This window comes from Lactuca saligna, chromosome 5 (assembly GCF_052625555.1).
Source record: "Lactuca saligna cultivar CGN05327 chromosome 5, ASM5262555v1, whole genome shotgun sequence".
Taxonomy (NCBI): domain Eukaryota; kingdom Viridiplantae; phylum Streptophyta; class Magnoliopsida; order Asterales; family Asteraceae; genus Lactuca; species Lactuca saligna.
The window spans coordinates 228,192,287-228,207,639 of record NC_136421.1 but is presented as its reverse complement, the minus strand read 5'-3'; the positions used below and the strand labels follow the sequence as shown (position 1 = coordinate 228,207,639).

Genomic DNA, 15,353 nt, shown 5'->3' with positions numbered 1-15,353 from the left:
GGGCAATGTTTCGTTTCTAGGGATGATTTTTCTTGACGAAACCGTGAGTTTCTGATGAAAAATCGAGCTTCATGCGAGTAGAGTTTCGACTGGAAAAGATTATTTTCTCAAGGACTTCGGGGCTCTAGGCTTTTTTCGGGGTGATAAAGGGTTTTCCCTAGGCTCCGGGGGGTTAAAATTGGCTTAAAAGGGTGTTTAAGGTGAGAGGATAGTTGGAAATTGTAAACCAAACCCGGAGGCTTCACATGTTATTTATAGGAGGCTAAGGTCTAGTATTACGCTAAGCGTAAATCCTTGGTGCATTGGGTGTACTAATGTGAACCTCAGTACGCTAGGCATACATCTCATACACAGGGTGTACTAATTTGATCCTTATCCGAACTTCGGATGTGGCGGGGCTACAAAATCCTCAGTACGCTAGGCATACGTCTCCCACGCTAGGAACTTGAGTGATCGGTTGTGGAGGTAACCTACAAAATTGGGCAGTGTGCCCTTTTCTGTTGCAATTCCTACATTGCATTTCTTGATAATTTCCATTGTGATGGAAATTACACTTGTTGCACTTCGGTAATTTACCATCATACTGCTTTGCTGGTGCAGGGGTAGCAGGAACAACATTAGGAACAATAGCAGTATGAACAACCACTATCTGTTGTTTCTTGGAGGGCTCTTGGGAAGATTAACCCTTCCTTTTGTTCCATGACTTTTTCTTGATGTTGTTGTTGTTATTGTTGTTGTTGTTGTTGCTATTGTTGTTGTTATTGTTGTTGTTGTTGTTGTTGTTGTTGTTGTTGTTGTTGTTGTTGTTGTTGACTTTGGGTTGTTTTGGAACAACAATCATGAAGCATTGACGAACTCCATGATCTATTAGAGACTGTGCTAGTTGTTTGGCACTATCGAAGGTAACAAAATTTGAAGCTAACACACTCCCTTGAATCTGATGTGATAATCCCCATATATACCTTTCGATTTTCTTGCTCTCTAGAGTAACCATTCCAGGGCATAGGATTGCTAGATCACTGAACCTGTTGGTGTAAGTTGTTATATTGGTGCCTTTCATGGTAAGGCCCCAAAGCTCTTGCTCGATCTTTTGTAATTCACTCCTCAAGAAGTACTCATGCATAATCATTGATTTCAAATTCTCCCAACCCATTGAGTTAGCCACTGTAAGAGTTAGTGACTTTACATAGCCATTCCACCATGTAAGAGCTCGATCAGAAAAGGTGCATGCAGCAAATTTCACCTTGCTCCCTTCAGGGCACGAGCAGATTTCAAAGACTACTTCGGGTTTCTCTATCCATTGAGTTAGATCCATGACTCCCCCCCAATTCCATTAAAGGTTCTAGGTTTTCCATTAGTGAAGTCCTTATAAGTGCACTCTCGTGGGTGTCCATGACTTTCACCATGATTAGAGGGATGAGCACCACTCCCAGATCCACTAGCATAATTTGTATTTATGTGTGACATGGAGGCTACCACAGCTGTAATGACCGCTGCCTGAAACATAGTAGTGTCAAATCGTGGAGGCGTCGACGGAGGTGGAGGTGGTGTCGGGGCTGCATTGACATTCACATGGATTTCTCATTGGAGGCATCTTTATCTATAATGATTTAAGAAAAATGATGATAAGTATTCTATAGTGATCATGAGTTAGGAAATATTTGAACAAGAAAATGATTAGTTCTAAATGTATCATTTCATGACTTGTTATAGTGTTATACTAAGCGATTTAACAATAAAAGTCTACTAATATAAATAAACAATTGTCAAAATCATTTATAACAACACTTGTAATGACTTTGTATAATGTATTTCATACCAGGTCCTTCTACACTTATTTAGTGTATACAAGTTGTATGCAATTAAAATTGAACAAACTGTTGAACATAATAGCTCTGCCTTAAGTCCACAACCAAACAAGGAACAGACCCTAAAGCGGACCTACCATTTCTAGTTCAATAAAATTTTAATTACATAATACTTATACATATTAAATAATTATATATTTACCATGAGTAGTCAAAACGTTATGAAAATTGTGGTAACTCCCAATGAAAATAAGATGCTTGTCATTTGATATATATTTTTCTACGTACAATTGAAAATATTTAACCTTGATACAGATTTATATAATATCTACATAAGGGAAAATTTGATAGTATTACAACCTACGAGTAGTGTATTCACTTAATCATAGGGTAGAGTTTTACATAACAATAATAGTAATATCCATATCCGAGATTCCATTTTATATTAAAATAGTAGTGTAAACACTACTTGCGGCGAGTACAGTTCTTGGCAATGGAATCTGTATCCTGGTGCTCTTTTCCTCTTAAACGCCTCTCTAGTGCGGTTAGATGCTCCCTGAGTGCTCTAATTTTAGCTTGAGCAGCAATCATTTCTTCGTGAAGCATCTCAGTATGGTGTCTAGTTTGATCGTGATCTCCATCCAGACGACGAAGGTTAATGATGTTTACTTGGGAGGAAGCGTCAACTTCCAAAATTCGGTTGATCGATATTCTCGATTGATCAACCTGGTGGGAAATGCGGTGTACTATAACAGGTAGAGCCCTGTCAGCTGAACCTCCGTTGATAATGTTATAGAAGCCTCTGTTCATACCAAAAGGTGTGCACTATCCTTTTTGTTGGCTCCACCTATGTAGTTCTTCGCCCCATGCTGGTACCGGACCATGGAAATCCTGTTTGGCTGCGGGGTTTTGATCAACCGGCGGTGGACTATATACTACTGGATCTGAGTCTGTACTTTCTGAATCCTCCTTGGGATCCTATTCAAGATCATTCTCAATCCAACCATTATTCCCTTGATCAGGGAAGTAGGGATCTCCACGTGGGGGATATCTTGCCATAGAGTCTATACGAGAAATTAAAGGTAAGATGCATAGAAAGAATGTAGTTTTATAATATTACAAAATACTCCTATAATATTTTTAAATTTGTATGTTAAAGGTTCTCTATATGGTTTGTCGGTAAGTTTCAGACTTGTCATGACACTACCATCACTCCCAAACACATGTTGGTCATATCTCAAATAATTATAGTTGATTAGGCTATATTTATCCCAGATATGACTACATAACTGTTCAGGTTTAACTGCAGTGTCCAACATCCAAATACTTTTATGTTGTTATTTACTGTGATGTTGATCCTGTATGTATAAATGTTAGTACACTTCTTATAAAATACTTGTATTTTAAAAGTATATTTGTAATTGGAGCTCTTTAGCCCCAATGTATTTATAGTACTATATCTTTTATGAATTGATATATTGAGTTCACTATAAACAAAGCTCTAATACCAATCTGTCACACCCCCAAAGCGGAGCGGCGGAAGCGTTCGCGGGTGGATGACTTCATGTTAAGTATAATAACACATGCATTATAATAATCAAAGTACAACAACCATTGCATTAATAAAGTATAAGTTTTTACATGTGTGTTCAATCATTGTATATTGACACCAAAAAGTTATATATAACAAAAGAAAGAAGACATAACTCTAAACTGCTCCGTCTTCTCAAAAATCTCGGGGATGTACATATCTACTGATTCCCTGAGAATACAAGTATTTTGAAAAGAGACTATCAACATTTAAGTTGGTGAGTGCATAAGTATTCATGTTTAAAACCTTGTTTTCTGTTCCTTGAATAATGAGTATGTTTACTGTTCCAGAAAATCCAATATTTTCTATTGTAACTGAAAATTAGTTTTAATACCATAAAACTGTTATGTATAAGTGTTGTTGTACTATTAAATAGTATGATATAGTTTTAGTTCACAATAAAACTATAAAAAGAATGTTTTCTATATTGTTTATGTTTTCCAAGTTCTGTAATTGTACACTTTGAAAACACTGTAAATGTGAGTGTGTCTGGCTCCACCAGTTGTAATTGTAAATCGTAATGTAATAATATAAATCGTATTATTGTAAAACTAGTACTTTATATTTGTACTCTTTGGTTTAATTAATTATATACTAATCGTATTTGTTCATATCTTTTTGTGAGTTATTATAACCATGCTATGACTAGATGGCTTGATATGACGTTTTGTAGGCGTCGGAACTGTTAACGACATTTGTTACTCATAGGCATACTACACATTTGTCTCGCTCTGTGTCCGTAGATTCTAGTCAGGACTTTAATAGTATTGCCGAAATGAATAAGCAACTGAACATTGTCTCACAAAAACCACATTGACGATTACGTATATAATAATGATGAAAAGTCATTTCGAAGTAAATGAACTGATAGTATGTCCCTTTTCTAAAATACTTGACTGTAAAGTATTTGTACGAGAGTATACCGTTAAACTTTGTATAATTGATTAGTGAAAATAGTTTGAGAGTTCCATAAATTATACATATTATAATTTATATGTGTGTTCTGTTCGACATGTAGTATTCTCGAAAGTATCCCCTTTACTCAACATGTTACAAAGGGAATATAAATCTGATTGAAATAACTTTTAAATTCATATATATATATATATATATATATATATATATATATATATATATATATATATATGATTTTGGTAAAATATATGTTAAAAAGAGTTTATAAAACATTTAAAATTGTTTTGGATATATTTGGAAATCATCTATTTGTAATCACAATAATCTTGTGTTAGACATGTATTTACCTCTTCTTAAAATAGTCAAAAATAGTAAAAACGCAGGGATATGAACTCACTTGATGAGTGGTGATTTGGTCAATGTTTCGTTTCTAGGGATGATTTTCTTGACGAAACCGCACTACTAGAAAATAGCCCTTTAATGACGCGCAAACAATGACACGCGGTGATTTAAGATACGCAAAAGCGTGTGCCCTAAAAATAATGTTATCTCTTCTAAAATTTGAAGGATAGTGGACACGCTTTTATGCGTACCCTAAAATTAATGTCGAACAAAAAAAAAACACGAAGGGCACTTATTTAAAAATGGGTGTCGTCTAGAAATGTCACTTTATATTTTTTTAATGAAAGGCGCGTTCTTTTCTTTTGCAGCTGGGGGGAAACGAAAATCCCAAAAGTTTGAAAGACCGCCATTGTTTCCCTCTGCCTTATTTCCATCTCTCTTCTCTCTCTCTCTCTCTCTCTCTCTCTCTCTTTCTCTCTCTATCTTTCTCACTATGATACCCAAAAAAACCCTAATAGCATCACCAATCCTCTTTTTTCCCACAACAAAATCGCAATATAATCCCGTCTTTTGAACAGATCAAACCCATAGGGGTTCTCGACGGAAGAGATACAACTTCATAGGAGCCCTAATTTCTCATCTGAATTCGTTAACTTCTTCAAATGGTTCTCAGACTTTTTTTTTCTCTCTCTACATTTTCTTCTCGTTCATTTCTCAATCTCCAGAAGGTCAGGAGAACACTGCGTCTGCAATCGGATTGCTTAGTCGTAATCCTGAGAGTGTTGAACACCGGTGTATGCTCGTTATTTGTTAAAATTCTCAAAGAAAGTCCCATGAAAGAGCAAGCAGTTATCTCCTAGGATGTATCGTTCGATTAACACAATTCATCAAACCCTAGAATCGTAAAGGAAACCTAGCCCCCACAGCTTTCTTCACACTTCACCTCCTCAAAGATCTATCGGTAATAAATCAAATTATTCTTTGCTGTATACTATTTGTATGCGACCTTCTAATCTCTTTGATCCAAATTCTATTTAGGCTCCATATGGAGGAAGTATCTTCGTATGCGACATTCTAATCTCTTTCATCTTTTTTTACATCTCAACGTGTTTCCCAGAAGCATCATAACTGGAACCGCGCTTCAGCAACTAAAAGAGTTCTTGAATCAGTCACCATCCCGGCGAAGACAGAGGAAACCATGGATCTTGGTTCATTGCTTTGGCCTGTAACCGAGCCTCGATTACACTTTCTTGGACTCGTGTACTCAACCATCACCCCTCTTCTCCTTCCATTTATCATCGTCTTCTTTGAGTTTGGTTATATGTTTATTCATCATATGAACACAAGTCAAGATTCGAATTTGATGCCTTCTGTTGACCTCAAGAATGCAATATTAGTGAATAGAAACTTAGAAGATTCAATGAATTCAGGGAAGATTATGTTTTTGCGATTTGCACATCTATTATTGATTTCATGGATGTGTAAGTTGTTAGGGTTTTTGTATGTTAACTTGGTTATGTTCGAAATATTGTGTTCAGGGGATATTCCAGCTACTACAGAAGAATTGCACTTTCACATAATAATCCTACTAATTTTCTTATCAGTGGCTTCATTCTAAAATGATATGGTGCTATGCTGCATAAGATTTGTAACATGTTTATTTCTTTCATACTTTCAGGTTATTTTTCCAGCCTTAGACGACCGTGTCAAGAACATGGCTAGAATGTATTCTCTTGAACACGAGGGCGAAAGTGTCATCTTTGATCAACTGTTCACATTACTGGATTCAGACATGCAAAATGAAGAAAGCTTCAGAAGAGAATTAGCATCCTGCACAGGTGCCCTTCAAACATCAATCAATCAACACATGTCCAAAGAAGAAGAACAGGTAATAATGTCTAACAAGTTTATCCAAGAATCATGTTATTATCTCAATATTCAAACAAAAAAATTGTTAATTCTCATTTTAGGTGTTCCCCTTGCTCGTTGAGAAATTTTCATTTGAGGAACAAGCTTCGTTAGTTTGGCAATTTTTATGCAGCATTCCTATAAACATGATGGCAGAGTTTCTTCCATGGCTTTCAGCTTCTGTATTTTCTGAAGAACGCCATGAGATGCATAATTGTTTATGCAAAGTAATCCCATAAGAAAAGCTACTTCAATAGGTGAGCAAGGGTATTTTTGTCCATGTTCATCTTTTACTCATTTTCTCGTTCCTATTTGACAAATTACTTCTTATACTAATTTAAGATTATATTCATGTGGATGGATGGTGCAAATGGTTTTAAAAAGCGACAAAGCTCTGAAGAGTGTGAGGAAGGGCATTATTGTCCATGTTTATCTTCCAGACCTAAAAAACGAGAATCTTTCTTGAGGTCAATTGACGATTCCATAGATTCACTACCTGATCGCCCTGTAGATGAAATATTACACTGGCACAAAGCTATAATAAAAGAATTAATTGATATAGCTGAAACAGCTAGAAGGATACAGTTATCTGGAGACTTTTCAGATATATCCGCGTTTAATAAAAGACTCCAATTTATTCCAGAAGTTTGCATATTCCATAGGTACCCTTCTGTAGCAATCACGTGAATTTGACAAGTTTGCATATTGAAACATTGATACTTTGATATTAATTTTATCCTTTTGAATGCATTATTGAAGAAGATAAAGTTATATTCCCTGCTGTAGATGCTGAGCTGTCATTCGCCCAAGAACACACAGAAGAAGAGAGTGACTTTGAAAAATTTAGATGTTTGATTGAAAGCATAGAAAAAGATGGAGCAAATTCATCTTTATCTGAATTTTGTTCAAAGTTATGCTCACATGCTGATCATATCATGTCCATCATTGAGAAACATTTCAAAATGAAGAACTTCAGGTGAATGAGTGAAATAGTGAATCACTAGTCTTTCTTTTTATGACTTTTATTTACCATAACGCCCTTATGTGATTTCAATTTCAGGTTCTCCCACTTGCACACAAGCATTTTACTCCTAAAAGACAACGAGAGCTCTTATACCAAAGTTTATGTGTAATGCCTTTTAGAGTAACTGAATGTGTTTTACCATGGTTAGTTGGATCACTTACTAAAGAGGAATCAAAATCATTTCTCCACAATATGCATATGGCAGGTTTGTCTATTTTTGTCAAATTTTTCTCAAACCATTGTTTATTTATTTCTTCATTGTGAAGTCTAAGTTTCTAACTCTTAACACATGGTTTTTGTTAGCTCCTCCTTCCAATATTGCCCTTGTCAACCTGTTCTCCGTTTGGGCTTGCAAAGGGCGTCCAAGGGAAATATGCTTGTCTCCAGGCACAACAGGTTGTTGTCCTGCAAGGGCATTTTTGGAATCCAGTAATGGTTGTAATCCACCTTATTGTGCAAGGGCATTTTTGGAAATATGCTTGTCTTCAGGCACAACAGGTTCTTTCTCTCTCTCTCTCTCTCTCTATATATATATATATATATATATATATATATATATATATATATATATATATATGATGGAGTTTCACTTGATTTCTTTCTTGTTTAAATTAACACTACACGACACATGCAATACTCTTTAAAATTAATAGCCAGTTGGCAGTATGTTCACTCATTATGTACCTTTTTTAAAGTTGTTTAATTATATGTATAGCTAAACAAGCTAGCTAGGTGCATAATACAATTCATTTGAATCTTGAGTTTTCTACTGAATATTGCTTTAGACTCATAACAGCAGTTTGGGCAAGTTTACACCAATGGGCTATAAGGTGGATTGAGGTGATAGATCAACCAGAGGGGTCATCCTTTTTAAAAATTGATTTTATCCCCTTTATATGTTAAAGGACTTGGTAGATCATCATCTAGTGGAATCTTGAGTTCAATTAGTTATGGAGCCAATGAGATTGCTTCTTCTGTTCTAGCAAGTATCACAAGTCGAAGTAAGAAAAACAAAGGGAATTTCAATCGAGTGAATTTAGATAAAGATAAAGGTCATTATCATTTTTCCCTGAAAACCCTGAACCTCTGAATATTTAGTGAGAAAGCAAAAGGGTTGGTAATTATTATTATTATTATTATTATTATTATTATTATTATTATTATTATTATTATTATTATTATTATTATTATTTAATTTTAATAATGTTTGCAGATAAAAGTGGAAAGAAAGAAAAGGGGGGAACTATGGTGTTGGTGAAAAAGCAAAAACAAAGGGAGTGGTTGTGGAAAAGGAAGTAACAAAGGGAGAGGATTCTTTTCTATTATTAACTAAAATTACATTAAGTTAAAGTTAGGACCTCTTCTTTGTGTTGAGTGCTTGTTGCTCTGATTTTGATGTATGTGTTGAGTGCTTTTCTGTTGGTGCTGAGGTTTATCCTCATAAAAGCAATCATCCATATAGAGTTACGGTTAGTAATTTCTTGTTGGTATACAATTGTTGAAGTTTGTTGATGTGTTCTAGTATATCCCCGATGACCACAAGCCACCACCGGAGGACCACTGTTGAACACCCCAAAAATCTGGTGGCCACTGCCCACAGAACAGGTAACGATTCTTTGATTTGTTTTTTTTTTACTGATGTGTTGTTTTTCGGTGACCACCAGCCACCACCGGAAGACCACCTTTAATGCCAACCCGGAGAAATCCTGCTGCCACTGCCATATAACAGGTATGTTTTTTTTTATGTTATTTTATTTTGGTTGGATAATCTTATAAATTTTTCGATATCTTGTATGCCTCCTATAATTATTTGTATAATTGTTTGAAATTGATTGCGTGAAAGTCATTTACTAAAGCAAGGTTGGTGTAAGAGTTGATGATGAGAACATTGTTCCAAGACCTTCAGTGAGTTATGATGATGTTCTTTAATAGCAATGTAGTACTAGGTTATATAGTTAGCAATGATTATTTGTATTTGACATTTTAGTGCAAAGAATTATCTTTCTTATTTGTTGTATTTTATTTTGTATTTTGTATGACATTAACTTTTGTGTAATGGATTGTATTTTTTGTATATGGTATTTTATTTTCTATTATGAGACATGAAATGCAAATTTAATTTGAAAAATAGTAAATCTATAAATAATTTTTTTTAAAAGAAAAATAAAAATTACGATACGCAAAAATGTGTGTCATCTTCATTTATGACATGGCCATTCTTGACAGGGGTTTTAATGATACGCATTGTGTGTCATTAACACGCGCGTCATAAGGTTACGACACGCGAATGCGTGTCATCTTCCTTTATGACAGGGCCTTCCTTGATGTGCATTGCGTGTCATAAACGCGCGTCGTAATTGTGCGTCGTAAATGAGCGTCGTAAATGCGCGTCGTCTATAGACGACACGCAAAAGCGCGTCGTCTCTCTTTATGACAGGGCCTTCCTTGACGCGCATTTGCGCATTGTCTGAGCCTTTTATGACGCGCAATGAGCGTCGTAAAAGGCTGTTTTTCTAGTAGTGCCGTGAGTTTCTGATGAAAAAATCGAGCTTCACGCGAGCAGAGTTTCGACTGGAAAAGATTATTTTCTCGAGGACTTCGGGGCTCTGGGATTTTTCCGGTGATAAGGGGTTTTCCCTAGGCTTTGGGTGGGTGGGGGGGGGGGGTGTTAAAATTGGCTTAAAAGGGTGTTTAAGGTGAAAGGAGAGGTGGAAATTGTAAACCAAATCCAGAGGCCGCGCATGCCATTTATAGGAGGTTGAGGTCCAGTATTACGCTAAGCGCAAATCCTTGGTACACTGGGCGTACTAATGTAAACCTTGGTACATTGGGTGAACGTCTCGTACGCAGGGGGGGGGGGGTACTAATTTGATCCTTATCCGAACTTCGGACGTGACGAGGCTACGAGATACGCGTCAAGACTAGTCCGATTACACTGGGCGTAATCTTTTTGTAAGCTGGGCATAGTAGCTACGTGCCTTCGGATGTGTCAATGATGCGAGATACGTGTCGTATGCGAAGAAGGATGCAACGTGGTCAATCCAAGACCTTGTTTCCGAGTACGTTTGGTGTACTCTTGTACGCGGGGCGTACTCCTATTTTTCAAACTTCAAATTTTCGTAACTTTCACACACGAGCTCCATTTTTGATGTTATTTATATCCACACGTAGATGAGACCATGATCTACAACTTTCATTTAGACTCCATCGGCTAATTTTGACTTTATTTTTAAAATTGTATTTTTAACAGACCGGGACAAAAAATGTGTCCGTTATAAATTCACAACTTCATTATCTGACGTCCGTTTTCGTCTGTCTTTTTACCATTGGATTTTTTTGACAAGATCTCCGATTCTTGTTTAGGTTGTTTTAGCCAAAAGTTGCTCGATCTAAATTTCGAATTTCGGACTGTATACTGTTATGTCAAATCTTAGAAAATTCATAACTTCATCACACAAAGTCAAAATTGGACGTTTTTTATGCACCATCTCGGTTTAATGTATATTACAACTTCCATTTAGATATTTAAGGCTTAAAATCATTGTATTGTAAACTCACTTTTTACACTACACGACGTTTTGTCGGTTTTATCGCAGATCTTCAATAGGTCATAACTTTTCATTATAACTCGGATTTCGGTGTTCTTTATATTTTTGGAATCATTGTCACGACTATTACTACTTTCCTCATAGATATCATGTTTGTTTAGCAATTTATTTTTGAGGATTGATTAAGTAAATGCACATAGTATTCAAAAATTTCTCTTTATTACATTAAAAACTAGTTACAAGTTAATCTAAAATATTACATTTATTTGAAATAACGGGTCGTTACAACTTTATAATCACACTTTTGGCTCATGTCACCCTCATTTCTCAGCCTCTGCTGACCTTATAACCTCATTTCGAAACCCTAGACATTTCCTCTGTGTTTTTAGCTCATTGTGTGATTCTTAGTGTGTTTTGGTTCATTATCAAGAACAAGGAGTTTGGTGTAAGGTTGTTGATCAATAACGAGCTTAAGGATCCTGATTCTCTACTCCATTTCTAGCTTGTTTGAGGTAAAAAGCTATGATCTTGTTTATTAGAAGCTTAGATCTAGTTTATATGAGTTTTGGCACCTCTTAACATCCATAAAATTCATGAAAATTTTAAACTTTTTAAAACCAATCCATAATTCATCATTGTTTACAAACTAGTTTTCAAAACATGTTTAATATCAAAGTTTTCCAAAATCATAAAACAAAACACGAGGAAGTGCACGATCACACCTTTGCTTCTCGCGATCATCTGAGGTACCTGAAACATAACCCAAAACTGTAAGACAAAAGCTTAGTGAGTTCCCCCAAAATACCAACACAACACATAATCATAACAATAACAACAACATGCATACAGAGCCTTCGGTCTGACCGAAATCCCCCACCGGCCTACAATCTACCTGGTACGCTTACAAAACCTTTAACATGACTGGTACGCCACACCGGGCCTTCGGCCTATTAAGTCCTTGAGCATAAAGGTGCAAGCTTTATGTGAAGAATGGTGTCATGCATACTTCAAGCCCTCTATTAAGTCCCATTTTAGCTTAAGAACTTCATTTAGTCATGTAGGGACGTAAAGTTGGCAACTTTACGTGATAATCCATCTCAAGGAGGTCAGATCTATGTTTTGGGGCCATGCCTTTATGGATTAAGTGCTTAATGGTTGAGTTGCTGACTCTCGGGCAAATACGACGTGTTTGCAGGCCAACACGACGTATTGGCTAAGGATTTCCCGATTATTTGCATGTTGGAAGAACACAGCGTGTTTGGTCAACATGGGTTGTTGACTTTGACTTTGACCAGGAGTCAGATCAGGGTTGACCATCAGTTATGTTGGGTTATGTTTGGGCATTAGGGTAAGGCTCATGTAAGGGGTTTCGGTCCAATTTGGAAAGTTAGGCCAAGTATGGGCCTTAAGTGATTAATTAGTTTTGGGCCTTTTAGATTTCGAGTTTGGGCCTCAGTCTTAGGCCAAGCTAGGTTAGGAGTAAAATGGTCTTTTTATCCCAAGTATGGATTTTTGGATTATGGATTGGAACCCAATTGTTAATTGGGTGTTGTTTTGATGTTGATAGTTTGGGGATCTGTCAACCAGCAGCCATGGATCGTCTGTATGATTCGACAGTGCGAGGTGAGTTTCCTCACTATGTTTAGCGGTTCGAAGGCACCAGTATCGACCCATGGTTTTATGTTAGGATGCTAGATGTCTATTCGACTCTTGCACATAGTATATAATGATATGCTTACCGGGAAAGGCCCGATGCCAGGCGAGGACTGATGGGCATATCGTATGTTAGTTATCAGTATGTGTCTTTATGAATATTGGGTGAGGCCTGATGTCGGGCGGGTCCCAATGACTGTATCGTATGCTATAGTCTTTGTGATTATTGCATGTGCTAGTCTGGTTTTATGTTTATATGGTTATAGGGTTATGTGTGTACCGAGCGGGGATCGATGATGGGTGAGGCCCGATGATTGGAACATATGCTAGGGTTTATGATCATTTTATGTGTTAGCATGATTATGTGATATATTGTATGTGTATAGTGGGCGTGGCCCAGTGACATGAGAGGCCTGAGAATAACAGATCTGTAATCCGAGCGGGGACCGAGACCGAGTGGGATTCGAGACCTGGTGAGGCCCGAAGGAGGGTCGGGGCCCAATATGTGATTTATGTATGTGTGGTATGAGGTATCTTGGGGAACTCACTAAGATTTGTCCCTACAGTTTTCAGTTTATGTTTCAGGTACTCCGGTTTTCAAATGGAAGAGCTTAGGATGGTTGTAGGGCACACACACCACATGTTTCCGCATTCTGTGATTTACTCTGATTTGATGATGTTTTACTAAATCTTGATAACCATGGTTTTATGGAAATGATATGTATTAATGATTTATTAATTTAAGAACAAAATTTTATGTCATTATTTTTGGGATGTTACAGATTCAGAGTTTTCTAAGGCTGGCCAGGTATTATCAGAGATTCATTCAATACTTCTCTACGATTGTTGTTTCGTTGACAAGGCTGACAAAGAAGTCAGTTACCTTCTGTTGGGGGCCTGAACAGCAGGCAACATTTGCAACTTCAAGATAGAAGTTATGTGAGGCTGTGAGCCTCTGATCTGACTTTACTAGAGGGTGTGGACGACTTAATGGTCTATTTTGATGCTTCGATCATGGGATTAGGAGCAATTCTTATGCAGTAGGGTCATGTGACTATGTACGCTTCGAGGCAGCTGAAGCCTCATGAAGAGAACTACCCTACGTACGATTTTGAGTTGGGAGTTGTGGTTTTTTCCCTCAATATTTGGCGACATTACTTGTATTGGGTCCGTTGTACTATTCACACAAGAGTTTGAGGTAATTGATGGATCAACCGAACATGAATATGAGATAGCGCAGGATCCTCTATCACCCTGGGAAGGCCAATGTGGTGGCTGATGCCTTGAGCCGCATGGTGACGTGTACTCACATCCGAGATTTGTGTCTGATGATGACAGTGATTACTCAATTGTTGGAGCAGATTCGCGAGGCTCAGGTCGAGGCATTGAAGGAGGTGCACCGGAAGAATGAGCGCATAGTGGGTCAGGTGTCCTCTTTTGATTATGCTAGTTGGGGATTGGTGACTTTACATCAAAGTGTTTGGGTTCCATATTTCGGTGGTGCACAGTAGATTCTGATGGAAGAGGCGCACAAGTCGAGGTTTTCTATTCTTCTGGGAGCGACAAAGATGTATAGAGACCTCCGACTTGATTATCGGTGACCCTGCATGAAACAGGATGCAACTTGGTATTTGGAGAGGTGCCTGACTTACAAGAAAGTCAAGGTCGAGCATCAGCGACCTCACAGAAAGATGGAGCCGTTGGCTATCCTTATTTGGAAATGAGAAGAGATCATGATGAACTTCACCATGAAGTTACCCCAGACAATACGATAGGTGGATTTGATTTGGGTCATCGTGGATTGATTGACCAAGAGTGAACATTTTATCCCTATTCAAGATAGCATCTAAGTTAGCAGACATCTATATCTGTGAGGTAGTTGCACATCATGGATTTCCGATATCAATGGTTTCAAACTGGGATGTGCGTTTCACTTCTAGATTCTGGAAGCGATTTCACGAGGAATTAGGCACTCGATTGCACTTCAGTACAATTTTCCACCCGCATAATGATGTTCAAAGTGAGCAGACTATCCAAACCCTAGAGGATATGTTCCGGGCATGTGTTTGGAACTTTCGTGGTAGTTGGGAGTCGTACCTCCCATTGGCACAATTCTCATACAACAACTACCATGTCAATATCGATCGATCTCCTTTCAGATGCTCTATGGGAGGAAGTGTTGGACCCTGATTTGTTAGGACGAGGTCGATCAGCAAGCCATGGTTAGCACGAAAGGTGGTGCTCCGTACTACCGAGTTGATATAGTAGGTGCACGGGAGATTGCAGATTGCACATGGTCAGCAGAAGAGCTATGCAAATCGGCAGCGATCCGATCTTGAGTTTCAAGTTGATGATATGGTACTTCTAAAGGTCTCACCTTGGAAAGATGTCATCCGATTTCAAAAGTGGGGCAAGTTGGGCCCTAGGTATATTGGTTCGCTCAGGGTTGTTGCCCAGGTACGTAGGGTTGCATATCGTTTGGAGTTACCTGACGAGCTCAACCAAATTTATAACATGTTTGACGTCCCTCAGTTGCAAAAATGCTTGGTCGATGAGTCTGCAGT

General features: G+C 37.5%; 1 pseudogene; it reads left to right on the top strand.

The window, feature by feature from the left end:
• The first annotated feature begins 5,854 nt into the window (after window positions 1-5,854).
• Window positions 5,855-9,314, top strand: LOC145046328 (zinc finger protein BRUTUS-like; annotated as a pseudogene).
• Window positions 9,315-15,353: the final 6,039 nt, after the last annotated feature.